Source organism: Manis javanica, chromosome 3 (assembly GCF_040802235.1).
Source record: "Manis javanica isolate MJ-LG chromosome 3, MJ_LKY, whole genome shotgun sequence".
NCBI classification, from domain to species: domain Eukaryota; kingdom Metazoa; phylum Chordata; class Mammalia; order Pholidota; family Manidae; genus Manis; species Manis javanica.
Genome location: NC_133158.1, coordinates 208568951 through 208596569, shown reverse-complemented (window position 1 = coordinate 208596569; position 27619 = coordinate 208568951). Strand labels below are relative to the sequence as shown.

The following is a 27619-nucleotide window of genomic DNA, read 5'->3' as shown; positions in this document are numbered from 1 at the left end:
CCGATGGTGGAGACCAACACTTCAGGAACCTTTTCAAGACTGTATTTAGGCCTCATGCAAACCAGCAACAAGAAAGGCTAACATGGCCCTTATTTTTCAGATAAAGAAAAGGAACCTCTGAGAGATTATAAAATCTTTTACATTATTATATAATTGCTAACCATACCAGCTTTGGACACAGACTACCTATGTCCAAACCCTGGCTCTGTACTTACTGATTGTCCTGGAGGTGATTTAACTGCTTACAACCTCAATTTCTCACCTGGAAAATGGGTGCAATTACAGCATCTCACATATAGGGCTTCCATGATGATTGAGGGACTATAAACGTAAAGCAGTGAAATCTGAACGTGGGATAGAGCAAACCCTGGGTAATGTTAACTTTATTACCACTAAATTAGTAAGTGGTAGAGCTGAGTCTCACATGTAGGTCCTTGTGTTCATTTCCAATCTTCATCATCACAAATGCCTTTTGGTACCACAAAGTAGCACTGCTAAGGCCCACAGAACCTTTCTAAAAAAATTTTTTTAGAAACCTATAAACAGAAGACTTCAGTGGAAATTCTAGATCCAATCACTCTTTTCACTTATATGAAAACTAAAAACGCTAAGGAAGTGGCTTGATTAGTTAAGATCAGACAGCTAGAGAAGTCTGGGATGAGCAAAGTAGAATAATTTTTTTCAAGGACCACATAAGTGGTGTTTGTAATAAATTTCACTTTGTAGTGAATTGTACTTCGAAAGTAAACAATGAAAACGGGGGAGACCAGAAGCAAATGATCGATTACCTATTTATGCAGTGAATGAATGAATGAATCAAACCAACAAGTAAGCATCAGGTCTATGAACATGAGCTGAATTTCTGACTTATTTATCTTCTTCATATATATGTTTCAGCAATCAAATAAAAATTCCTTTCAAGATACAATTAGTTGGAGTCAATTCAATGCAAAAATGTAGGAAGTTCTTTTACAATCTCATTTCTTCCTGTAGTCTGAAAAAAGGTGAATTCATTATTTCTATAGGTTCATTTTAGAAAAAATGGAAAATCTAAATACCACAGACTGTATTTCACTATAATCACTTTACATTTTTAAGAATTCCCCTGAGCTCTTTTCTTTACACACACATTTTAAAAATAACCAAAAGCAGAGTCAAAAGTTTTACAAATTCAACATGCCTCTCAAGTGATCCCCAAGATATTACAGTATTTCAGGCATGAGTGTTCACAAAAAGAAAATGCTGTTCATAACATGTAACAACCTAACTGACAATACAATCTAAATGTTAACAGCAAAGTAACATTTGCCAATCAGAAATCTAGGCTTGTTTGTTTTCTGGCATTTAGAAATAAGGTTTCCCTCTAAAGCTGGTGGAAAATACATTTCCTGGTCTTCCACATTAGTGGGTTATATTTAATTTCAACATAATGAATTAGTCATTATCTATAGTAAGCCGTGATCTATAGTACTTGTATCTGCTCGAAGTGGAAAGTATTAACAGTTCCAACTTCTGCTTCCACTCTGCGGAGCACAAATAGAGGACAAAGTCACGTACCACGTACCAATACAAAGCAACACACTGTATGATGAGTTGCCCATATGACATACACCTCTCTCTCCACTCATCCCCCATAAGCCACCTTGCCCCAGAGGAAATTTTATACAACATCAGAGTACAGTATAGGTAAAGAGGGAAAAATAAAAACCAGTGTATTTCAGTTCAATGATCAGGGACTTTACACCGTGAGTCACTCAGGCTTGACACCTGGAGCCCTCTAGACAGATGGGCTGCTCTCCATTTCCCTCCCCCCATTTCAGTCTTTCCTTCATCATCCAGAACTCAGATACCACACTTGGGTTTTCACTGATAGCTCTGCCTCTGATCTCTCCCCCTGTATAAAACAGGACACATAATAACAACTACATCATCACAGGGCTGTTGTGGAGATTAAATAATATTTCTAAAACAATTTCCTGGGAAGAACTAGCAATGATTATATTATGACACTATTGTATTATAACAATGATTGTAACACTGGTATTATAATACTATTCTGCATAACTCTGCCACTCTAACCCACTACTCACACTATGTGTAACAGCATATTCCCCAGCTCAAAATCTTCCGGTAGTTCTCTATTTCCTGATGATGTACATGACTTAAGAATTATCCAAGCTCATAACCAGAATCCCCTTGCTCGAATGGCCATCCCTGCTGTCCTCCACTTGACCAACTCCTATCTGCAAAGCAAACTGGCAAGAGGCCAACTCAACCCCAACTGAGCTGACCTTTCTATTCCCAGGCTTCCAGGTGCCCACTCTGGGGATCCCAACATTCCACCTATTCTGCATCCTTTAGAGCTTCATCGGCCCAGCCCAGCCTGCTCTGTGTTATGACCTGCCCAGGTCCCTCGGGGGACCCCACAACTAGAGGTCACATGAGGCATGGCCCATGTGCCTGTGGGCTTCCTGACACTGGCCTTCTTGAGGGAGGCTGCTCAACAGTGACAAAAGACGGACCTGAGTTAGATGAGTCTCTGCTTACCTGAATTACAAGACTTTTCTTCCCCCTCGTGGAATCCCCTTAAGGGCGGAGTTCCTGAGGGCAGCCTTTGTAGCAGGTCTGGCAGTACATCACTGCAGACCAACGTGCTTCTCCTCCTTCCCTGCGTTATGCTCCAATACCGGAAGAACAGTCCTCCGGGGCAGTGGTTGGGTTGGGGTGTAAATGTGAGAGGACTGTGTGTTTGAAAACGTGCCATGGATGGGGTATATGAACAGCCTTGCTCCCCCCAGAATGGGCTGATTACAGGTTTTCTCTATCTTGATAGTTCTTTGGCCCTTTCTAGAAATCTTGGGAAGGGTAAAGTGAGAGCCGTTTTTTTTCCCGTCTCAACTCTCTGTCATTTAATGGAAAATGCAACAATATTGTTTTTGTCACAACTAGTTGAATCTCATTTTCATCATCTTACTTTATGCTCTATTCTGTGTTTTCTTGCTTCTCTTTTTTTATCTCTTGCTCTGTGGATTCTGCTTTCCTTCTTCCATTTCTGAGAAAATACAGTAATCCTCTGTATAGAGAGGCCTTATTTGTATTTGCCAAAAATTGATAACAGCCCAAATGTCTTTCCACAAGAAAATGCATAAACAAGCTTTGGCACATCCATACACTAAAATTCTGCTCAGCAATAAAAGGAACTACTGATACAATATGAATAAATCTCAAGTGCATCATATTAAGTGAAAAAAGTCAGACTCAACAGAATATACACACACACACTGTAAGATTTCTGTTTATACAGCATTCTAGAAAAGGGGAAACTATAGGGGAGGGAGAAAGGCCAACAGTTGCCAAGAGCTGAGGCTAGAAGGTGAGCTGACTAGAGAAGAACACAGGGAAATTTTGTGGGTAATGGTAGTATTCCACCTTCTTATCACAGTGGTAGCTACATAACCAATAAGCTTGTCCAATTCACAGATTTATGTGAATGAATAAAGAAGACATGGTACATAAGTTCAATGAGATATTACTCAGCCATAAAAAAGGAAATCCTGACATTTGCGACAACATGGGGTGGACCTAAAGGGTATTATGCTAAGTGACATAAGTCAGACAAAGACAAATACCGTATGATTTCGCTTATACGTGCAATCTTAAAAAAAACAACTTACAAGCAAGGAAACAAAACAGAATTTGACCCACAGATACGGAAAACAAAGTGGTGGCTGCCATGGGGGAGGGGGGGATGGGTAAAATAGATAAAGGTAATAAAGAGGTATAAACTTCCAGTTACAAATAAGTAAGACACAGGGCTAAGGAGCACAGCATAGGGAATAATTATCACTGTAATACCTTTTTATGGAGGACATTTCGCCATGTGTATAATCGTCAAATCACTATGTTGTACACTTGAAACCAATGTAATACTGTATGTCAACTACATTTCCATTTTTAAAAATGAAAGATTAAAAATGAAAAGGTGAATTTTACTATACATAAATTATACCTTGAATTTTAAATTAATGAGAAAATGTTCATTGTAACACACCATGGTAAAACTTGATTGTTTTACCAGTTAAAAACAAATCTCTTACACGTATCTTAAATTGTTCATACCTTGAGACACGAATCAACCAATAGCAGAGGGAAATATCAGCACTTTTATATTCTTAGACCCTTCTGAAACCACCTCCCAGTTTATGTTCACACAATCTGGCAGTTTCACTGAGTAATACTATAGTTAACTGATTTTTCTTACATTATTGCTTCTTCAAAAATTACTGTTGCATGCTATTTTGTATCTACATTTAAAATTAGTTGAGTGCAATCTTAGGCCTAATTGGTCTCTGATTTGCCACTCATCTTTTTATAGCATTACTTCCTCGTTTTCACATTATCTAGGTTGATCCTTAGGTTGTCTAAAGTAAAGCTCTATTATGGTCTCAATGCTTGCGTCCCTCCAAAATTCACACATTGAAATTCCAACTTCCAAGAGCATGGTACTTGGAGGTGGGCTTTGGGAGGTGATTAGGACATGAGGGTGCAGCCCTCATAAATAGGATTAGTGCTCTTATAAAAGAGGCCCCTCAGAGCTCCTTAGCCTCTTCCTCCATGAGAGGACATAACGAGAAGTCTGTGACCCAGAAAAGTCTCTAATCTCAGACGTCCAGCCTCCAGAACCGTGAGCAATATATTTCTGCTGTTTATAATGGTATTTTCCTCTAGAAGCTTGAATGAACCCAAACAATTTCCAAGGAATTTATTTAAGTTGAACACATAATGTGGCGCTTTTTCTGAGTTCTTGCATCTGTGAATTTTTCTTGCCTTCAAGTTCAGCTGAGTTTAGAATTCTTGGGTCAAAAATATTTTTCTTCAAAAGATTGAATGACACAAAGGAGACCCAAATAAGTAGAAATATACCATGCTTCCACAAGAACAGATACAATAATAGATTTCAGTAAGATTTCAATGCTTTAAATAAAACATAATTTTAAAAAAATGAAATTCCTATTAAAATCCCAAGGGTTTTTAAAAGTTTGATATATAAATGATAAGGAAGTTGATATGGAAGAATGAATGTATGAAAAACTAAGAATATTTTGAAAAAGAGGAATTAACAAAAGGAGACGTGCCCCAACACACTTTTTTTAAAGCTACAGTAATGAAACCAAGGTGGTTATTCAGAAGAGACAGACCAGTTGAACAAAATTTTAAAAATCTAGAGACAGACCTGAATATAGGAAATTAGCCACTGATGAAACTGGCAATTCTAGTAAGATGCTGTAGAAATAATTCACTCCATAAATGTCAAAATAATTACTTTACTGGGTAAAGAACAAAGAAATATGATCTGCCCTCACACCATACATGAAAATAAATTTTAGATGGATTCGGGATTTCACAAAAATAAAAACAATAAAGGTTTAGTACTTTCAATCCTTTAGAAGAAAACAGGGCAATATATTTATGACTTTGGAAAAAGAAAAGCTTTCCTTAGCTGATGACCAAGTCAGACACCAAAAAAGACTAGACATTTGACCAGGAAAAAATGTAATCTCTCAAAGAACAAAAGGTCATAAAATTGCATGGAAAATGAGTCACAAACAGGGAAAAAATTACACCAACTAGAATGACCATAACAATAAATGCAGAAAAGGCATTTGACAAAATCAAATAGCCATTTGTGATACTGTGATATATAATAAGAAATATATATTTAGTCTTTACCTCCATTTGTGGCTCCTAAAACCTTTGTAATTTCCTCAGTGATAAGGGAACTAGAGGTGGAGCACTATAAAGCATCTTACTCTCTTAGAGCATCTCTTATTCTAATGTTGGTCTTTGACCTCAGTTTCTGACACTGGTGTCCTTCTAAGAAGAGAAAATATAGGCACAGACACACAGAGAAAGAAGCTGGTGGAAGCCAGGGAGAAGATGGCTATCTACAAGCCAAGAGACTGACCTCAGAACAAATCAACCATCCTGACACCTTGATCTCAAATTTCTAGACTCCAGAACTATGAGAAAATTAATTTCAGTGATTTAAGCCACCCATCTGTGGTTCTTTGTTACGGCAGCCCTAGCAAACTAAGATAGTTACAAAAGTGATAGGGCAATAAATAACAGATAGATCTATCAGAAAATTTGTTTAAATAAATCACAGTATATCTATACTATGTTTTTCAGTACATCCATGAAATACTACAGGGCTCATAGGAAAACTGAAGTGTGGGTATGTACAGGTATTAAACCGGAGTGATTGATAAGAAGTCCCTAATCTTCCCTAGGTGGAAAAAAAACATACTGTAATATCTGTGAATGTTATATTCCATTTGTGTTAGAGAATTCAGTAAAATGTCTTCAAGTTTACACAATAAATTGTTTAAAAATGTTCAAGAGATTAGAGAGGCATTATCTAGTAAGTACTTCATGGTTTGGTTGCAAATGATTGAGCATATATTATTTCCTTAATCATAAAAAAGTTGGAGGTATACAAATATATACACATACCAGTTATATGAAATGAATGTAAAGATGAGAATCACAATTGGACTTTTTAAAATAACTGAACAAAATGGTTTGAAAGTTCATACAGATAGAAAAATATCTAAGAACCAGTAAGACTTTGAAAAGGTAACATTGTAAGGGATTTTTCCTCTCAACACATTAATACTTTCTATTACGTTTCTATATACTCAAAGCAATTTAGCACTGACACAAAAAATAGAAAAATAAATCAATGGTATCAAATAGTCTAGAAAAATATTCAAATACATATGATAGTGACATTTTACGTTAGTAGGAAAAATGACTTAATAAAGTGCTAGCATAACTGGTTATTCATTTGCCAGAACACAAAAATGGACTCCCTATTTTATCCCAAACATAAACAGATAAATGTAAAGAGTTACTACATTTTTAAGATACTCAACTTCACAAGTTTGAAAAATAATAGGAAACCATCATTCACCAACAGACTGCAATTATCTGGTACTAGCATGAAGATAAGCAAACTGATGTCTCATAAGTACTGGTGTGAATGTGAACTGCTAGAAGCTTTCTGGAAAACAATCTCACGTACTCTTGACCTAGCAATTAATTTTGGAATTCAGCAGAAAAAAAAAGAGGACCATTATATAAGGCAATATGAATAAAGGTGTTTACTGCAGCACTGTTTATAGGCAACCAGACCAGGAACAACCTGAAGGCACAGAAAAAGAAAACATTAAATAAGTCACAGGACACATATCCTACGGATAATTAGTCATTTTGGAAAGACATCTGAGTCAGCTCTATATTCACTGCCCTGGAAGGATGTCCGTGATATGCTGTTAAATGGATTAAAAAGGAAGAGAAAAGGAATGTATGTAATATGACCCCTCCCCCCCCTTTTTTTCTTTGAGCAAATAGGAAGCAAAAAGTAGCCTATAAACACATTCAGGTGTGGGTGATAGACTCCCTTTTTAATTTTACTTTGCAACTTTTTAAATTGTGGTAAAACACACGTAACATAAAATTTACCACTGTAGATATTTTGAGTGTACAGTTGAGTAAGTATATTCACGCTGCTGTGCAACCAATCTCCAGAACCCTTTCATCTTGCAAAACTGAAACTGTGCTCAGTGAACATTAACTCCGTTCTCCCCCAGCCCCAGCCCTCGGCAACCACGAGTCTACTTTCTGTTTCTACGAATTTCACTACTCTAGGTACTTCGTACACAGGGAATCAGCACCCAGTATGTGTTTTTTTGTGACTAGCTTATTTCATTTAGCATGATGCCCTTGGGTTCACCCACGTTGTGGTATTTTGTCAGAGTTTCCTTCTTTTAAGGCTGAGTGATATTCCACTGTATGTACAACATTTTGTTTATTTATTTATTCATCAAAGGATGGATACCTAGGCTCCATTCACCTCTTGACTACTGTGAATAATGCTATTACGAACATGGGTGCACAAATATCTCGAGACCTTATTTTCAACTGTCTTGGGCATATATTCCTAAAAGTGGAATTGCTGGATTATATGGCAATTCTCTTTTAAAATACTGAGGAACCTCCACAGTTTTCCATAGTGGTTACACCATTTTATATTCCTACCAACAGGGCACACGGGTCCAATTTCTCCACATCCTTGCCAACCTTGTTATTTTCTGTTTTGTTTTGTTTTTGATAGTAGCCATCTTAATGGATGTGAGTTCATATGTCATTTTAGCTTTGATTTGCCTTGCTCTAATGATTGATGGTGTTGAATATATTTTCATGTGCTTCTTGGCCATTTGTAGGTCTTTGGAGAAATGTCTATTCAAATCTTTTCCTATTTTTAAGTTGGGTTATTTGGTGGTTTTTATTGTTCAGTCGGAGGACAGAGTAGCTGCTTAACGTCAGTCACCTAAGATGCGTGCCATGGCAGGGGTGCGGGCAGGGGCAATGAAGCCAGTAACTTCTTCCTTATACATCTCTGTACTATTTGATTTGTTATAAAACACATATATTGCCTTTCTGATTGTTTTGTTACCTAATGGATTATAGAAAGATAAAGCTATGCCTCCATCGCAGAGTGGAGCCTCATGCCACCCCTACAAGATCTTGCCCGTTTTCCTACCATCTAACTATTTTATTATTTTTTTATTAAGATATCATTGTTATACAATCTTATGAAGGTTTCACATGAGCAGTATTACGGTTACTACATTCACCCATATTATCAAGTCCCCTCCCCCCACACCCCATTGCAGTCACTGTCCATCAGTGTAGTAAGATGTTGTAGAGTCACTGCTTGTCTTCTCTGTGCTGTACTGCCTTCCCTGTGCCCCTCCTACATCATGTGTGCTAATCATAATGCCCCTCAATTCCCTTCTCCCTCCCCCCTCCCCTTTGGTAACCACTAGTCCCTTCTTAGAGTCTGTGAGTCTGCTGCTGTTTTGTTCCTTCAGTTTTGCTTTGTTCTTATACTCCACAGATGAGTGAATCATCTGGTGCTTGTCTTTCTCCACCTGGCTTATTTCACTGAGCATAATACCCTCTAGCTCCATCCATGTTGTTCCAAATGGTAGGATTTGTTTTCTTCTTATGGCTGAGTAATAGTCCATTGTGTATATGTACCACATCTTTAGCCATTCATCTACTGATGGACAATCTTAACTCTTTTAAATTAAACTTTATCTCTCCCAGGTGAAGACAGTTCGGTTCTTAGTTCATCTGTACCTTTCTCAAATGCACAGGAATGAGATTCAGAGTGGCATACCATGCATATTTCTCGTGGATACAAAATATCCATGATATTTCCCATAGGACGGAAAAGAGACATTTGTTAATACCCAGATAGTAAGAAAATCAAGAATTTAAGGATATCATATAAATGTGGGAAACATAAAAAATGCTAAAGGTAAAAGTGCCTCATTCATTCATTTGACAAATATTAACTGAGTGCAACCTGGTCTTGTTCTAGTTGGTGGAAGGAGATATCACTACACAAAACAGAAAGAGCTGGAAGGTGGTTAAGTGTGTACAAAGCAAGGCTGGGTAAGGAGGGTGGGTTACATTCAGGAGGATGAGTAGAGAAACTTTCTCACATGGCAAGTCTCAGTTGTACAAGGTTATGAACGCCCATGTTTCATTCACGAGGTTTAGGGGCCTTACTTAGAATTTAATTCTCAGAAGGATTTTGACAAATCTAAAATAATCATCTACCAAAAAGGGTCTATATCACTTACTATATAAATGTGCGCTTATGTTTTTGGAAGAAGGTATCTGTCATGGAATGTTTGTATCCCTCCCAAAATGTGCGTACTGAAGCCCTAATCTTCAATGTGATGGTATCTAGAAGTGGGGCTTTGGGATGGAATTAGGTTTGGATGAGATCATGAGGGTGGGGGCCTCCAGCACGGGACCAGAACTCTCTCTCCTCCACGTGAGGACACGAGTGAGAAGGTGCCCGTGTGCCAGCCAGGAAGAGAGTCCTCCCCAGAACCCACCCATGCTGGCACCCTGATCTCAGGCTTCCAGCTCCAGAATTGTGAGACATAAATGCCTAGTATTTAACCCACCCAGTCTATTGTATTTTTGTTACAGCAGCCTGAGCTAAGACAATACTTCTCTTGACAATCATAGCAATCCACTCCTATCTCTGTCATTTCACTTTTTATGCTTTGTTGTTGGGTATATTAAAATCCCTCACTCACTCATTTTTTTTTTCAATATCATAAAACATTTCAGCGCATGTACTTTGTTTATAGGAGTAAGACTAGAATGTATATTCCAAATCTTGGCTCTGAACCACTGAACCCTAGCAGGAATGGGTGAATTAAATACTCAGTTCCAGAGCTTTCCATGGAGACGGCTGACCAGAGCACTACTCCAAAGAAGTGAGACAGAATCAGTGAATGGGCAGACATGGCATGGCATCTGCTGGGCAGGGAGCTGTCAGTGGCATCAAGCGCAGAAGGCACTTCTTGGCAAATTTCCTCAAACATTTCTTCCTTTCTGCAGATGAGAAAGCTGCTTACAGTGGGTTTACCAGCAGCTTCTGCTGAAAGGTGGGAACAGGTGGAGCAAATAGAGATTAGATAGAAAGGAATTATTTCTAATGAGCTCTACCTTGGGTGGTAATGTGGCAATAATTATGATTTTTGAACATCATTGTACCTGATCAGCGGGAAAAACAAATCTGCAGAGATCCTCTTACTTATTCTCATGGAACTTCTGTGAACCAGCTGGAGACAGGGCATAGCATTCTTTTATTTATGTTTGAGAAAATAAAGGACTGTCTGAGTCAGGGGAGATTCGGGTCCACCTGTCCCCTAAGGAGTATCATAGCCACCCATCCAGAAGAGAACCTGAGAGGACCGATTGAATTATATTTCCATTCATTTTAAAGATGGGGTTTGGGAACTATTCATAAGTGATAAGACCGCGCCACCTCAGGGGTACACTGCCTCTCAGATCCCCTTTGAAATAATACTGGGCTTATTCAAAAGAAGAAACATCTATATCTACCCTAGACATCAAACCAAACCACTGTCTCCATGCCAGAGCCTTAGAGAGATTCTTCCTACACTACAATGCAGAGTGGACCAGCATGAAAAAAGGGAGAACACCAACTCATAATTTTTTCTTGAGAGAAAACAGATTGTCCCCCAAAACAGCAAAGACCCCTAGCCAAAGCCAACACCTTGCTAACCTGGAGGAGTGATGGCAGGAAAGAGGCGAAGTCTCTGAGCACACGTCTTCACTCCCAAATGTCCTGAGGTGAACCCAGGTAAGCAGGGGGCACGGGGCAGCTAATACCTAACAGTGGCGTTTTTGAAAAATGACCTGTAGAAATAAATAGAGACAGATTGATGCCAATTATGGACAGACTGGAGAAGCAGGCTGTGATGATGGGGAAACTGGAGAGACTGGATAAATGAATGACATCCCTACCCTCACACTTCCAGGGAACAATGCCTTCTCCACCCCAAGAGGAGATAGCAAGTTTATCCTCTGTAAAAACTGAATGAGAGACGGGCCAAACTCAGAGACACCACGCAAGGGAGAGAGAGATGCTGGAGTGAAACAGGACAACGAGGTTTGTATACTAAGTTGTTCTAGTGACCCCAGCCCTGTTCCTCACTGATGTCCAGTGTCCCTAACAGCCAGGTTTGTTCTGCCAAAGTATGAAATTAGAAAATCTTCTCTGGGAGAATCTAAATTGCCCAGAGAAAATCCTACAGATGAAGGTTTTTAAAGGTCTAAATGACAAAAAACAAACAAACAGCCAGTTCAGAGTTTCTCATTCTTACATATGGACAAGCAGACAAGGATCGGCAAATACCTGGGGGAAATTCTCCAACATTAAGACTACATACAGCACAGAGACGGGAAGGGAAAGAAGGAAAGAATCTGGCAGAAAGAGAGGAGGGGCAAGTGTCAGAAGTAGAGTCTCAGTAGCTACAGTGGCCAAGGATGGAGATGGCAATTCACAAGGCATTACTGACGCGCCACTCCGAGGCTTTCTATCTGGTGACAGCAGAGGCACAAAGGAACATCTAAAAGGAACTGTTTCCTCACTGTACAGTCCGATGTTAAATGAAAGCCCTGTATGGCACCATCTACAATTATTTTAGGGGCCTCTGAAGTCACGAACTCGGCCCCCTCTTGGAGCACTGGCCTGGCCAATAATATTCCCTCACGGCTGACCTTGAGCCGCCTTCTTCCCCCGGCCTGTCCCACCCCCGCACTCAGGCTTGGCTCCTGGGCTCTGCTGACTAGAACTGAAGGCCCCAGAAATACACTGTCCGCCTGATGTCTGGCATATCCAATGCTGGTATCAGCTGGCACAGAAAGAAAAACCCAGAACTCTCCAACAAGCCAACCCCACTGATCAGGGCTAGTCCTATAAGAGGTAAATTCAAAAAAGTGATGGTGACTCACACAGCTAGCATCAACTGCTCCTTTTTTAAATGCCCACTACTTAGGTGTCCAGAGATCAATCATAATTACTTGTTTAGACACAAAATAGTCTGTAAAATCCCCTCCCAATTATTATATGAAAATTGTGTGTGTGTGTGTGTGTGTGTAGTGTTTCCAGGATTGAAAAAGATGAAGAAAAATCCAAGATCTGTGATTTTTAATTACTTAATATAGAAATCACAATCAACTTCTACTCTGTCCAAATTGAGGGAGGTAATATCAAAGTTAATATTGTCCGTCACTTTCTATTATTGTAAATTGTTTGATAATAGGACACCATTACTTTTGTAAGTGGCCTTTTTGTTTTTTTTTAATAAAGTGTGTGTTCCAATGAAACACACAGTTTGCTGAAATGCTGCCAGAAACAGAAATAACCTCAAGTGCAAGAAACTGAGTGGGCTGCAGATGGCTGTCGTGCCCGCCTGGGAGGGGACTCCTTTCTCCCCTATCTTTGCAGCTGGAGGGGCTCTGTCCCTCCCTCCAGTGAATCACCACCACATCCCATCATATAAGTCGCCACGGACACCTCACTCTGTGCTGGTAAGAGGCTGGCTGCTTGGGGCACAGGATGTGCAAGAAGCAATCGCTGCGCTGGAAGAACGGGAAGGTCTGTACCTCCGTCTCCTCCAAGTCCATGGATCCAGGACACAAGAAACAGAAACCTCCCCGCCTGACACCCCCATCCCCAGCAGGGGGACTCTCATGTTCAAAGGTGCTCTGCTCCCACGGGACATGGTGATGGCCATGTCACTCTAGCTCATCCATGTTTTAAAGCTGAAATCAAACTGGCCACCCAATTACCCCACACTTTTCAGGCAGACACTAAGCACCGAGCTGGCCGTTGTCAGGGCGTTTCTGGCCCGGAGACGCACATTCCAAAGCGGAGGAGGACTCCCTCAGGGAATGGAGCCCGGGGTGCCCAACTCGACGACCAGCACGTTCGCCCACAGCCCCACACTCACACGTGCCCTTCCTTCACGAGCCTCATGTGGTACTGCGTAGGACAGGAGGTCCCGACAGCTGTGCAGGGGTGTCGCTCACCTGCCTGGCTTGCTGTTGGGAAGAGGGAACTTGGAGTCGGCCAGTGGGGTCAAAACAGAGTTGAGGCAGGACCACTGATGCACAGGGTCCCATTCTGGTCCTCTGTGCCACATTAGACCTCAGCAGGGTGGCCTGTGACACATGGGGCCTGTCCCATGTGACACAACCCGACAGCTTGCTCATCTACATCCCCTGCACATTCACACAGGGCCTGGATTTGGAGAACCCTGAACTAGGGTCTCCTTCCACATGAGAAAAGGGGCATAAGGAGCAGGCATCTACGGTAGGTGTGGCAGGTGTGCCAGAACCAGCCCCAGCCCCGCAGAGGTGAGTCGGAGGCAGGTGTAGTGAGGGCTTTCCTCAGACGCGCCAAAGGAGAGGCCCGAGGCGAGTCGGAGGCAGGTGTAGTGAGGGCTTTCCTCAGACGCGCCAAAGGAGAGGCCCGCTGGCCACAATGAAGGTGACAGTGTACGCCGTCCACGTGGAGGCTGAAGGGACAGACACGAGATGGAATCCAGCTCACGTCACCTACAGTCAGCGCCACTTCCCCTTTACCAGAGGGGCTCAGAAGCACCTGCCAAGCCCACACCCAGATTACTTAACCCCCAGCCACTTCCCACTCGCAGGCCAGACACGGTGCCAGCTCATCATTCCGCACCAAGGGGCTGGGAGCGTGAGCAGGGCGTGCAAGGTCAAAATCAAACAAGGAGCAAGAGGAACCAGCAAAGTGAAGTGACAAATGGCTTCTCTAAAAGCAGAGGGGCTGGCGGGTGAGCGACAGAACCTGGCAGGTCTGCCACGAGGGCGCCAACCGCCCTCTCTCTCGGCACCTCCTGAAAGGGTCCCTCTGCCAGGGCCACAGTAAGAAGGGTGACACCTCCAGCTCCGGGGCAGCCGTTTGCCAGAACACATGTGTTTGTGAAGTTAGGATTAGAACGACTGTAATTCTGGATATGCACTTAATTTGTGTTATTACTTCTTAGCGCGTGGGGAGGGGTTCACCAGGAAAGCTCGTTCCTCCCCGGAGGTTACTTGAAGACAGTTACAATGAAGCCCTGACTGCAGGGAAACAGGGCTCTACCTCCCAGGTCTTGAAAAAACCTTTGGGAAAGCAAAACAGCACCACAGAGGAGGAGCTGCACGGTGTCCCAGCCAGGAGAGTGGGAGGCCTGAGGTTACCAGCTCTCTTTTTTCATGCCTTTTCCAGGCACTCCGACCTCTGTGGGGAGCAAACCGCCGTGTCCAGGTGAGGAGGGCTTTGGACAGGCGTCACCCCGGGGAAGCTGCTGCAACCACGCTGGCCCTTCCCTCCTGCTGTTGCATGTCAGGCGGGACCCAGAGCAGCCTCCCCCGCCTCTAGGGTCTGGCCTGATCCACAGGAACCTTCTCTCTTGATTAGACTCCCACTGAGCCCGGGGCTCAACTTTCCATCTTTCATTCCAACCCACACACTCCTGCCACTCCACCACGAGCCCAGCCAGGGGGCCTTTTCAGACAAACTGGCCCACCCACCACCACTGTGGGCAATCTACAAGGTTCACAGTAAGAATCTGCCCATCCTCTTTCTTGGAATCAAGAAATTATCCTTTGAACCACTAGGGAATATTTTCCAAAGAGTAGATTAATCCTTACTGGGTTCTGGCAGTCAAAACTCAGAGGGGTCAGTGAAACAGAGCCAAGCCCTAATGCCTTAATCTCCTTCCTGAGGTTTGAAGCCATGTCTGAGGAGGGTGTAGGTTTCTATCAGTCCCATCTAGATGCTGTTGCTGGCAATCACAGAGCCTTTCTTTTCCCAGATTTTCCTACAGTCCAGCACAAGGCGGGATTTAAACCCTCTCACTTACAAGTATCAACATAAGCCAAATGGTTCAGACACCTCCAACTGCTTTGAATGAATTGGTCACAGTCCCATGACTCAGCTAGATATTTCCTTTTAAAACAGACTCTCCAACTGAAATGGGATCCAGATGTTGTAAGCAGATGTCTACCCAAGTCCCCTTCCTAGGTGGTACCTACGTAATGAAGATTCAAGTTACTCTGACTTTATGTGTATGTATTTCCCTTACTGTGCCTTAAGCTCCTGCAAGGCCGTGTGCATGGAGTATTGCCCACTGCCGTGAGCACAAGGCTTAGCCCACAGGTAGTCCTTAAAAACTGCTCCAATGAAAGGAGACAGTTAACAATAAAGAAGGCTCAAATGTATCAGATTAAGCACCAGTCAATGTCAGGAACAAAATGCTTCTTGTACCAGATTATACAGATATAGATTTGAAAAATCAGACTGGTTAAGAACCAGACTTCTTTTTTTTTGTAATAGCTGACTTTTTCTAGTAGATTCTTTACGTGGAAGTTTCACAAAAAATTTTTTCTTCGATGACGAACTATGTAGAGAATTCTGAGCATTCTTTAGGACCCAACTGATCATATTTACTGAGCACTTACTATGTGCCAGACCCCGTGCCATTATAACCCTCTCTGTGGGTTCTCATAACACCCCCATTTCATGGGTGAGAAAACTGGCTCAGCTCTACCTTGAGCCGACCCTGACCTCTCTTCAAGGGCTAGTATTTACTTCCTCTTTAGAAACCCTCTTCCATGTTTTGTGCTTCCCCTTATGATATACACCACAGTCTCCCAGTTACAGTCAATAATTCAGACCCTGTCCTACCCCCTGCTCCACTGCGAGCTCCCTGAAGGAGGGGGTATCTTATTGCAGGCACCTCCCAAGGCAGGCCCACCAACTACATATCAGAATCACCTGGAAAGTTCCTGAAACAAAATAAAACAGAGGCCTGGGCCTCACACCCTGGAGATTCTGGTTTGGGTTGGAACCTCTGTCTTCAGGAAGCTGTCCAGGTGCCACTGACCACGGTGATTTTAAACACACTGTCTTACTGAACTGCCTCACTGCCTTGCAACTTGTGGGTAACAAGCAAAATTTCCCAAGTGAATGGAAGGTTGAAAGAATAGCCATTATTATGTCATTCAAGATACATGCAACTATTTTTCAAGCGCACACAGAACTACCACCAGAGAACTCAGCCAAGCCCTCGGCCTGTCTCCCCCGACTGCTTCCCTGTCCCTCCCCTCATTCGGCTCCACCACGCTGGCCCTCCTTACAGCCCCTCAACTGTGCCACGCCCTCTGCCTGGAACGTTTTTGCCCTAGATCTGCAAGACTCATTCCTTCCTTTATTCGGATGTCTTCTCAAATGTCACCTCCTCAGAAAAGGGATCTCTGACTGCCCTAACTGAACTACATCCGCCCCCAGCACTCCCAGTAATAGTACTGTCCTTTATCAATATTCTCACAGGCCTTAACACTAACTGCACATTATAGTGTATATATCTTAAACTTACTGTTTCTTCCGGCCTACAATGCCCACTTCAAGGGGTTATAGGTTCCTTGAGGAAAACAGACAAGCCTCCCCTGCCATTTAAGCCTTCTGTGTGAAGTGTTTCAGAGCCCTGTCTTCCATTAGGACAGAAAGGAGGGCCTAATCAACCTCCGAAGTTCCTTCCAGGATCCAAAGTCCTAGAAAAATGAAATATTACACATGGAAAAACCTCAGCCATCACCTAATGCAGGGGTTCTTCGTAATTGGGGATCACGAGTCCCTGAAGATTTATAAACTTCCTGTAATTGGGAGATTTTGTCTGCATGCATATGCACAGTTTTCTACAGGAAGAATCCATAGTTTGTCATTAGCGTCCCAAGGGAGCTTTCTTTCTCCAACAAAAAGTTAAAATTCTCCTGGTAAAATCCTTCATTTTGGATGAGGAAACGGAGCCCCCCCCCACCTCCCCCGCAAAGAAGCGACTTATGTAAGCTCACCAGGTGGTTAGTAGAGTTCTAAGCAGAATCCACATCTGTTGATTTCTGAGCAGACTCTTTACCACTCCACTCACCCGTGTTCCCTTAGAAGTGAGGGTCCTTCCACAGGGCTCCCCAAGTAGCAACTTCATTTTGTGCATGACTAAGCCTTGGGCCAAAACAGTGGAGCATGCCTCCCCCTTCCTATTTAATCATTCACAAAGTGTGCACGGTGAGAACATGGGACGGCTGAAGGCTGAAGGCTCACATGTGCCCTAAGCCCCTTTCGAACGGCACTTCACAGCAACGCGATAGAGGGCATCTCCACATACCCGCACTCACCAGATGCCCTCAGCAAATAAGGAACCCCTCTCTCCCCCTGCTGTTGTCGGCTCCAATTTTCTCACAACTTTTCTACCATGGTAAGTGCCAATGGAATATCACCCCTACCACATGTCCTTCTGATAATTCTTTCAACGTTCTGGAGTCCAAACCAGCCCTGCAGGAAAGAAAACAACGCTAGTCACAACCGCTTGGGAGGAGTGCGGGGAGGGAGGGCACGCAAAGAATAAAGACAGGAGTAGGTTTTGCCCCTGGTCAGAAGCACAGGATCTGTTCTGTCCTCCACGCTCAAGTGATGGGCTGTATTCACGGGAAGCTCCACAAGGGAGTCGGAGGTGCCACGGAAACTTGTTCAGTGAGGCCATTCCATTGCAAGCAACAGAGACCCACTCAAGCGCCTGCAGGAAAAGGCTTGTTTTGGACGGGAACTGGAAAGCTGTTGAGAGCAGAGGCAGCCCTACAGCCCGGCTGCCCCCTCACAGGCTGCAGGGTTTCCCTCCCCTCCTGCTCCCTTCTCTTTACCGGTCAACTTCCTCAGTTTCCATGTAGTTTTTTCATTCATAACTTTGGCCGCCATGTAACTTTGGTTTGCCACAGACTCAACTCTCCAACAGCATCCTTTTAGCTTTGACGTCTGTGGCAACATGTATCGTGGGATCCCTTCAAGCTCCCAAGACAGGGAATCTGATGGACTCTACCTCTTTGTGCCAAGCCACCTGTCACTGCCCAGCAGCCCTGGGCTGGCACAGCCACCCATACGCCAACTGGCAATGGCCGAGGGAGGCGGGTACCTAGGCCTTCCGGAGGGCTTCTGCAGTGGCTGTGGCCAGACAGGCATAGTGGCTGTTTGTCACACAGGCAGCAAACCAGGTTGTTCACGATGTGCTGGAGCAGGCTGGTACTGGCAAGTCAGAGCTGGCTGTGGCATTTTCAGGAATTTTGCGAGGGATTTGTGAATCCTCAGGTAGTCTGAAACTAGCCACAGTGGCAGTGTTTACACCACAGATAGTGGCAAATGCTACAAATTAAGTTGTTTGTTTTGTTCTGTTTTTTCCCAAGGATAGTATTTACACCACAAATATTAGCAAACACTACAAATTAGGGCTTTTTACCCCCTAGAGAACAAGTTTGCTAGCACACCACTGCAGCATTAATGATTAATGGGAAGGAAAAAAAAGTAAGGTAAACAAGGTTCCCTAACAATCTGACATTTGATAATCTATGTCATTTCCCTCTTCTCCTGTTTGCCCAGCCTTTGCTCCAGCCCAAACAGACAGCTTCAGCTTCCTCATTCTCCCAAATACCTGCCTTACAGCCAGTGATCATGCTGGGCCACGACCCCAGCCTCCCCACACCCGCTCAGCTCTACAAAGCGCATTCTTCGCTAAAGCTGACCCCATTCAGCCTTCTCCTATAGTTATTTTTGGCTCCACATCAAAACAAATTAATATAAATGAAAGTTTATAATGAACTATAATGAATGAAGCAGTGCCAGTATATTCATTATAATTCATTGTAATGAATTATAAACTTAATTCATTATAATGAATGTGTCCTATCTTCCTAAGGTCACATTTAATTCATTATAAACATCCCGTGAATGGGGAACCAGGTCAGCTTCTCTGGATCCTTCCAAGTGCTGGACATATACCTGGTCTTCAGTTAGATACCTGGTTAAGTACATGGTGAATAAATATAGATCATTTATTTCCACAAGTCTGCCAATAACACATCTGCATGCACCTACAGTCTAGATATTCTAACTCCTAAGTTCTCCAACAGATATGAGCCCTTGACAACAGAATGAACAACAATAGGAGTCAAGTTTGGAAGGCTGCTAAAGGCGTGTGTGCGTGTGTGTGTGTGTGTGTGTGTGTCTGTGTGTGTGTGTGTGTGTGTCTGTGTGTGTGTGTGTGTGTTATTTTCACTGGATCCAAATGCCTGTAAGAGAAGGGAAAAGTCAGCTAAAGGCATGTATCGTGTGTGTGTGTGTGTGTGTGTGTGTGTGTGTGTGTATTTTCACTGGATCCAAATGCCTGTAAGAGAAGGGAAAAGTCAGGGATTAAACCCTGATCCGGCAACAGCAGATTCATACTTCAAACTACATTCAACCCACTGTTAAAACAGATCCTCCTTTAAGACTTTGGGGAAGATGACTCTCGGAACATTAGGGAAAAACCTCAGAACTAGAAAGCAGATGAACAAGATCACGAGTTCATGGTCACATGGAGAAAATTAGTTCTTCAGGTAATGGATCACTTAACCAGCCTGAAGAGTGCATAAAAGCCACCAAGAAGTTAGAAGAGAACTATCAAATTACATTCGGCACGTGAAGAAAAAGGTCACACAGAAGTAGGCTTCTTTGCTTTTCTAAATAAAACTTCCTGAGTAAGTCTTTAGGCAGAAAGTTCAACAACATGTAGCTTTGGATCTTGAAATTGTTTGGTCAATGAATGTGGCCTCACTGGCACTGCTTAACTAATTTACAGAAATAGTCAAAAATAAAAAATTCTTCACACTCTGAGAATATGGAAGGTAGTAAAAAACATTAGCTCTATTTTACAGATGAAAAAACTAAGCTAAAGAGGCTCAAGTCACTTGATGGTGTCTTGAAACATAAGCCCCCAGCTGCTTAATCCTAGTTTCAATGCTTCTGTATTGAGTCCACTCCACCCATCACCCCTCCAAACCCTAAATGCCCCAGAATATAAACACCAGCGACCTTTATAAAATGGATAATTCCTGACGCTTAATCCAAACACACGGTGTTAAAGACTAAAAAAATTCTCAAAACTAAGGCAGACAAAAGAACGTGGCAGAGTGACTATTTCGGGAAACAAGCCCTCTCATCTTCCGAAAGTATAAAACCTTGTCACTCAAGGTCGCTGATAAATGCAGGAAGATAAAGACATATGATGACAGAGCACATGTTTCATTTCAGATATCATTATATTTATTCCATCTGTCATTTCTTGACGGGAGCAGCTTTAGGAAGACAGGACCACGGAAGTGCCATACTTTCCCTGAGGTTTTATAACCGTTAGCAAAAGACTCCCCAACATGGAAATTTGCCCCCCTGGGATCTAAAAGAAATCAAATCAAACCAGGCAAAAAGAAACAAGCGGAAGCAAAAATCCACTTGTCCATCTGTCCTTCCAAACACACTCTGATCAGATCCATAAGAATTTAGTCTTGGGGCAACAAGTGAGGGGCTGTTTTCCTGGTCTGAAATTTGTCCTTACATCACTGCATTAAGTCAAAATATCAGCAAAGGAGAAAGGTGATGGGATTATAGTTTGCTTAATGGAGTGAACATAGGACATGTGGTCAAGATCTGAACTGAGCTGGCAGACTCATATCTAATTCAGGAAAGAAAATATAAGACACAGATTCAAAATTTCCAAGGCTCTTGGCTTAGATCAGAGTTCAAACATGAAAAGAATTTTACAGACTCAAGCTATTTCTGAACATGTGAGCTTACAAAGAGAACTCCCTGAGGCTATCGAGCAATTTGAAAACCAGTCTGAGTGGCAATCCTCACACTGCCAAAGATGAACTGAGTAACAGCCTCTTCCATGGCATGTGAGGGGCTTCTGAGAAATGATTCTAGAATATTCTGTACATAGACAGCTCCTTGACTCAAGCAGGCGTCAGTCTTCTGGAAGTAAGGTGTACAGGCCCACAAGACACTCATTCGGAATCCTGTCCTCAATGGACTCCTATTTTCAGATTCTATGATAATCTGTGTGGCAGGACCAGAAATGCTAACCTAGGGCTACAGCTCACAAATGTCTGTGAGTTCATAAAGCTAGAGGAAGATCTATATTGTGGCATTCTATCAGGCCAAAAAGAAGGAAACCAGCCTTTACAAAGCTCTGCCTGCTCTTTCTGCATGTTCTCTATACATTCCTCATTTTATAGAATACTTGCAAGCACGCCATGAGACCCTGGAACCAAGCAGGTCCTAAGTTAGTCACAGTGAGTAGGGATTCAAATTCCAGTTGGCCTGACTCAAAACATCCATGTTAATTAGTCAGTTAGTAATTGTGAATTTATTATCTATTTATACCTCTTAGGCTCCCAGGGTTTTCTGAGCCAGTGAGTACTACCCGAAACGCACAGGAGCAGAGAGCAAGAAGTCTCACCTCCCAGAGATCCCTGGGAACTCGACCATGTTCCATGAAGATTCTTGCAAAACCAGGCCATTTCCAGCCATACAGGCTTTAAAACTGGATCTCTACTAGAATCTAGCCTGGACATTTGAGGATAGGTTCAGAGCGAACCAACATTAACTACTTAGTACACAACCCTGCTATGCAAACAAGGGCACCTGACGGCCCGGCTGTGTACTGTCAGGCAGGCCCCCCCTAGCAGTCTTTCAGATAATGACTGTACTGCCCACTGTACCAGGAAGTATGCTAATCTTACTTCTGTCTTCTCCCTTGGCTTAGAGCCGCTGATGACTTCACAAAGGCAAAGAGTAGTAAAAGTTAGTAGACTCAGACTTCAAAATTCTGAGCGACAAGAAGCTGATCCACGGAACTTTACTCTGCAGCAAACAGCTCCCGCACCTACCTTCACGGTTCTGATTATAAGCATGGCTCAGCCACAAGGCAGTAACTACAGTCTGCAGGGCTAGAGGCAGTGACCAGGATTCTGATATTAGCTTACCACGGGGCACCAAGCAAATCAACACCTGCGTCTCCATCTTCTGCAGTAACTCAGAACATGATTTTTGTTTAAAGAAAAAGGCGTATCCTATTAGTGAGGCTGTTAGACTGTAATTATTAAATATTCTGCTTCGTTAGCAAAATACTTTATTTTACGTAACACAAGACCAAGTCTTCTGTATGCCGTAGGACTGCCCGTTAACCGTATTAAAATAAAACAATGCCATCCTACTTTATCGTCTTTGAACAGATAGAGGAGTCAAAGCTCAAGACTAATAGTTTAGCCACCATAAAATAGCCACTTAGACCCTAAAAACAACCAGAAAATTAAAATTAATGAGATGTGATTCCATGAGGTTTTCATTTTAGGATTATGAAGAGATGACATGAGCACTAACATGAAAATTCCATTTTGCCCTTAACTGAGGCAACATCTTGGAATTGGTTTTTTACAATAAACAAAGAGATACAGTGTATCGTAAGTAATTAACTGAATGGTAGAAAGAAAAGTATATTAAATTAATGGTCATCCAGCATACAGAAACATATAAAGTTAGATTCTTTTTTTGCTAGACTATGTAAGACAGTTTGAGAGAGGGTCAAAGACTTACTTGCTAAACCCAGCCAAGACATCCTGTGTGATCTGGGGCAAACCACCAGAATTGCCGGTTTCAGTTGCTATATCTCTGAAGCAGAGGTGACAACAGCTGCTGCGTTAGGTCACAAATTTCACTAATAATAATAGGACTGTCAAGTTCAATTTGTTTGTTTGAATTAGTAATCCTTTCACAGTGCACAAAGTTTAAAAGGGGCAAAAGCCTGCAATACAAACTCTCTATTTCTGACATCCAGTCCACCATTCCCTCCAAGAAACAAATTTCTTACACACACTGCAGCCCTAGCCTAGCATTTGTAATTACACACAAACATGCGCTCTCCTTTGTCTATTATACCGTGCCTGGAATAGTGCCTGACACCGTGGGGATGACATAAATATTTGTTGGATGAATGAAATTAATACTATTATGTACACTGTTTTGCATTTTGCCCTGTTACTCAAATATATCTTGGAAATAGCCCATATCAATGTATATAGAACTGTCTTATTCTTTTTCTTTCTAGTTTTTATTTAAGCTTAATATACATAGAGAAAATGCACATCATACTTGCACATTTCACTACATTTTCATAAACCAAGGGCACCCACCTAATCAGTACCCAGATTAAGAAATAAATAAATATTGCCAATAAGCTAAATGGCCCCTTGTCCTTCTTTCCAGCACACATTTCCCACCCTTTACCCCACAGACCTCTAGGGTAACCATTAACCCGACTTGTAAAAACAGATTCATTTTGCCTGTACTGGTATTTATAGAAATTGAGTAACACAGTACATACTCTTTGGTGTTTGCCTTCATTTGTAGCCTTATGTTGGTGAGACTTTCCATATTTTTGTGCATACTTGTCAGTCAGTCATTCTCACAGCCCTGCTCCATTGTGTGAGGACGCCCCTACATCTTTTCAACAGCTGATGGGCACGTGTGTGGTTTCCAAGTTGGGGCTATTCTGAGAAGTGTACTATGAACATTCTGCACAAGTCTTTTTTGTGAAAAATTTTCATTTCCCTAAGAGTGGAACCGCTGAGTCACAGGGCAGGTGTACGTCTAACTTTACGAGGAACTGATGAACAGTTTTCCAAAGTGGTTGGACCAATTTACACTCCCACTGGTGCAAGAAACTTCCTATCGCCACACATCCTCGCCTGGAGTTTCCGTTAGGTTTGTCTCAGTGGAGCCCTCTTGGTGGTTTTGTAATTGTCCGGCATTGTGTTTGCATCCATGGTGACAAAAGATACGTGTACCCTTCCAAACAGTTCCTGGACATTCGGGTATCATTTTTTTGTGACGTGTCTATTCAAATCTTTTGCTCATTTTTCTACTGGGTTATTATGTTCTCTTAATGACTTGCAATTCTTTACATATTTGTAATGATCTACTGTCAGATACATGTACTGGGAATATCTACTCCACTCTGTGGGTTGTCTTGTTAATCTCTGAAGGGTGCCAATGACTAGAAGTTCTTAATTTAATGCAACGCATTAAATTTCTTTTTCTTTTAAAGTTAGTGGTTTTCCTGTCCCTTTAGGAAATCTCTGACTACTCCAAGGTCTTCTTATGCTTTCTTCTAAAAGAAAGCACTTTCACTGTTCTACCTTTCAGGCATTTGGAATCAATTTTTTAGATGGCACTAAGTAGGGGTCCAATACATTTTTTTCAATATAGAAAGCCAACAGACCCAGCACCATTTTTGAAAGAGATCATCCTTTAACCTCATACCACTGTCATCTTTAGCAGACACTGTCTGTCACTGACCCTGTTCTTTTTAATAGCTATATTGTATTCCACTGTATGCATGTGTCATAAATTACTAAACCCATCCCCAACTGATGTATATTCAGATTGTTTTCATGTTTTTGCTATAAATAATGTTGTATTAAAAAATCTTATCCATATATCATTCCCTACATGTGTTAGTGTATCTGCAGGGAAAACTTATAGAAATGCAATGCTAAGTCAAAGAGTATGTGCATTTCTTCTATTAATCAATACTTGGTGGGTTGTCCCAATTTTAATGGGACTTTTCAGCCCACAATGTGTTCATTATTGCATGCACAGTAATTCTATAAGACACACGACACCAGAATTTCAAATATACCCAAGTTCCCAATGTTTTTGAGCCTTAGGATCCCTTTTTTATAAACAATAAATATATAAGTATGCTTCTTATATCCACCCATTGAGAAAATATATACAACCAAGTAGATTTACAGAAACTGCCTCAGAATCCTGTGAGCTGGAAACTAAAATGAATCACACTGTCATGATTTAAGGGGCAGGCCTTCTCTGCTTCACACAGTCAAGGGCAAGGGCACCTGCTGTTCCCTCCCGTTCTGAAGGAGCTCAAAGTGTAGCTGGAGCCTCCCCCTCCCCCGGAGCCAGACAGAAAGACAACATCCACCGCCAAACATGCCTGTAACGGTGTGAGAACATCATGCTACTTATTAATTCTTTGACTAACAATCATGTCAAGGTCGTAGTGCTGAGGACCAGTGACCACTAGGCCCGCCAGCAGGCCTGAAACACGACCACCATGAAACCCACAGCATGACTTCCACTTTGCAGGCTCAGACCTGCAAAACACACTTCCTTCCTAGAACTCTTAAAAAAAGGAAGGCTAACGGCAAAGAAAGCCATCAACAAAATGAAAATGCAACCTACCAAATAGGATCAAATATTTGCACACCATACATCTGATAAAGGGTTAATATCCAGAATATGTAAAGGGACTCACACAACTCAATAGCAAAAGTACAATCTGGTTAAATAATGAGCATACGATCTGAACAGACATTGATTCAAAGAAAACACACAGATGGCCAACAGACACATGAATAGATGCTTAGCATCACTAATCAGGCAACTACAAATGACAACGACAGAGAGATATCCCCTACGCATTAGAATGGCTCATATCAAAAGACAAGAAATAGCAAGTGTTGGCAAGGACGTGAGAAAATAGAATTCTTGTACACCGTTCGTGCAAAGGTACATTGGTGCAGCCATGATGGAAACAGAATGGAGGTTCCTTGAAAAAATTAAAAACAGAAGCACCAGCAATTCAACTTGTGGGTATTTATACAAAGGAAATGAAAAAACACAAACTCAAAATGATACATACACCCCATGTTTCACTACAGCATTATTTACAGCAGCAAAAAAATGGAAACCATCTAAGCATTCATCAATGAATAGACAAAAAAAAACATGGTATAAACACACACACACACAACGGACTATTATTCAGCCATTAAAAAGATGGCAATCCCACCATTTGCAATAACATGACAGACCTTTAGGCTATTACTCTAAGTGAAATAAGTCAGACAGAGAAACACACGGTACAGTCTCATTTGTATGAGTAATATATTTTTAAAAAAGCCAAACACAGATTGGTGGCTGCCTTGAGGCAGGGGTTGGTGAAACAGAGGAAGGTAGTCAAAAGGTACAAACTTCTAGTTATAAAATAAATAAGTCCTGGAGATATTATACGTAGCCTGGTGATGATAGTTAATAATATATCGCATATTTGAAAGTTGCTAAGGGAGTAGGTCTTAAAAGTTCTCATCACAAGGGAAAAAAATTTGTAACTATGTATGGTGACGGATGTTAACTAGACTTATTGTGGTGATCATTTTGCAATATATTCAAATGTCGAATCATTACATTGTACACCTAAAACCAGTATAATGCTGTGTGTCAATTATATCTCAGTTTTAAAAAGGGAGATGATTTAATAGCTGGGTTTCATTCATAACAAAACCTCCACCTGGAGAAAAAAAACAAAGACACAGGCATTTCACCCCAGGATTGTGTGGGGAGAACTTACTCATCAGACCTTTAAGGAGACGGTAAGGCATCTAGCTCTCTTCAGAGAAAGGAAGCAGAAGCCAACAAGTTGAAACACAAATTAGCTACTAGCTGTGTGATTTTGGTTAAGTCATTTTATGCCTTTGGGGCATGGCTTTGCAATAAACTGGAGGTGTCAGCCAAGAGGTGATGCTTATAGAATCTAGCTCTTAATATTTTATGCTTCTATACACAAAAAGGCAAAGTTGTTAGGTTTCTATAACTGAATCTTATTTTTTTAACCAGTGTCTGGCAGGAAAGGCTGGGGAGCAAGAGCCCACCTGCTCCACACTCATAGGAAGTTCAGACAAAGCACAGCGCATCCTGCCCCAGGTACACAGGTAACATACCTGTCAGGACGCACGCTTACTCACCTTGGCTGAGTCAGCAAAGAGCTATTTTCAAGAGGAAATTAACTCTGCAGCAATTTTCTTCCCTGGAGTTGTTTTAAAAGATAAAGAATGCATGCCCCAGCTTCCTCGAGAGGGCATCTAGGGGGTCCAGCTACTTCATCAGACATGGGCAGTCCCAGAATTGAATGGGGTGTACAAACGTAAGAGAAAATGGCAAAGCCCAGAAAGGTGGATCCTTGCACATAAAGCCATTTGAACAATAGCAGGCTTTGCGATGGCACAGAACTTTGTCAAAGACAAAGACCACTTTTGTCTCTCGCTTGGGAAGGACTGCCAGCGAATCAGACAATCGTTTGTGAGCCCCGACTGCTGGCCCAGGCTCTGAGAGAACATGGCCTCAACATCACTTGGAAAAATAAAATTAACACGAGCATCCTCTGCTTTCCCTTATTTACCAAATCTGTGTCTCAAGATTATTTTT

The 27619-nt window shown here is 42.0% G+C and overlaps 1 protein-coding gene across 4 annotated transcripts in view; it reads right to left on the bottom strand.

Moving 5' to 3' along the window:
- DOCK5 (dedicator of cytokinesis 5) overlaps positions 1-27619 on the bottom strand; it is a 182342-nt gene that overhangs the window by 146401 nt on the left and 8322 nt on the right. The window contains exon 1 of one of the 4 annotated variants that reach the window (XM_073232693.1): positions 17329-17427. The exons of 2 other annotated variants lie outside the window; for them this stretch is intronic. The gene's annotated coding sequence lies outside the window, so the exon portion shown is untranslated. Of the gene's footprint in view, positions 1-17328; positions 17428-27619 lie in introns of those variants that run through there. One more of the 4 variants, XM_073232696.1, reaches the window with a different exon arrangement.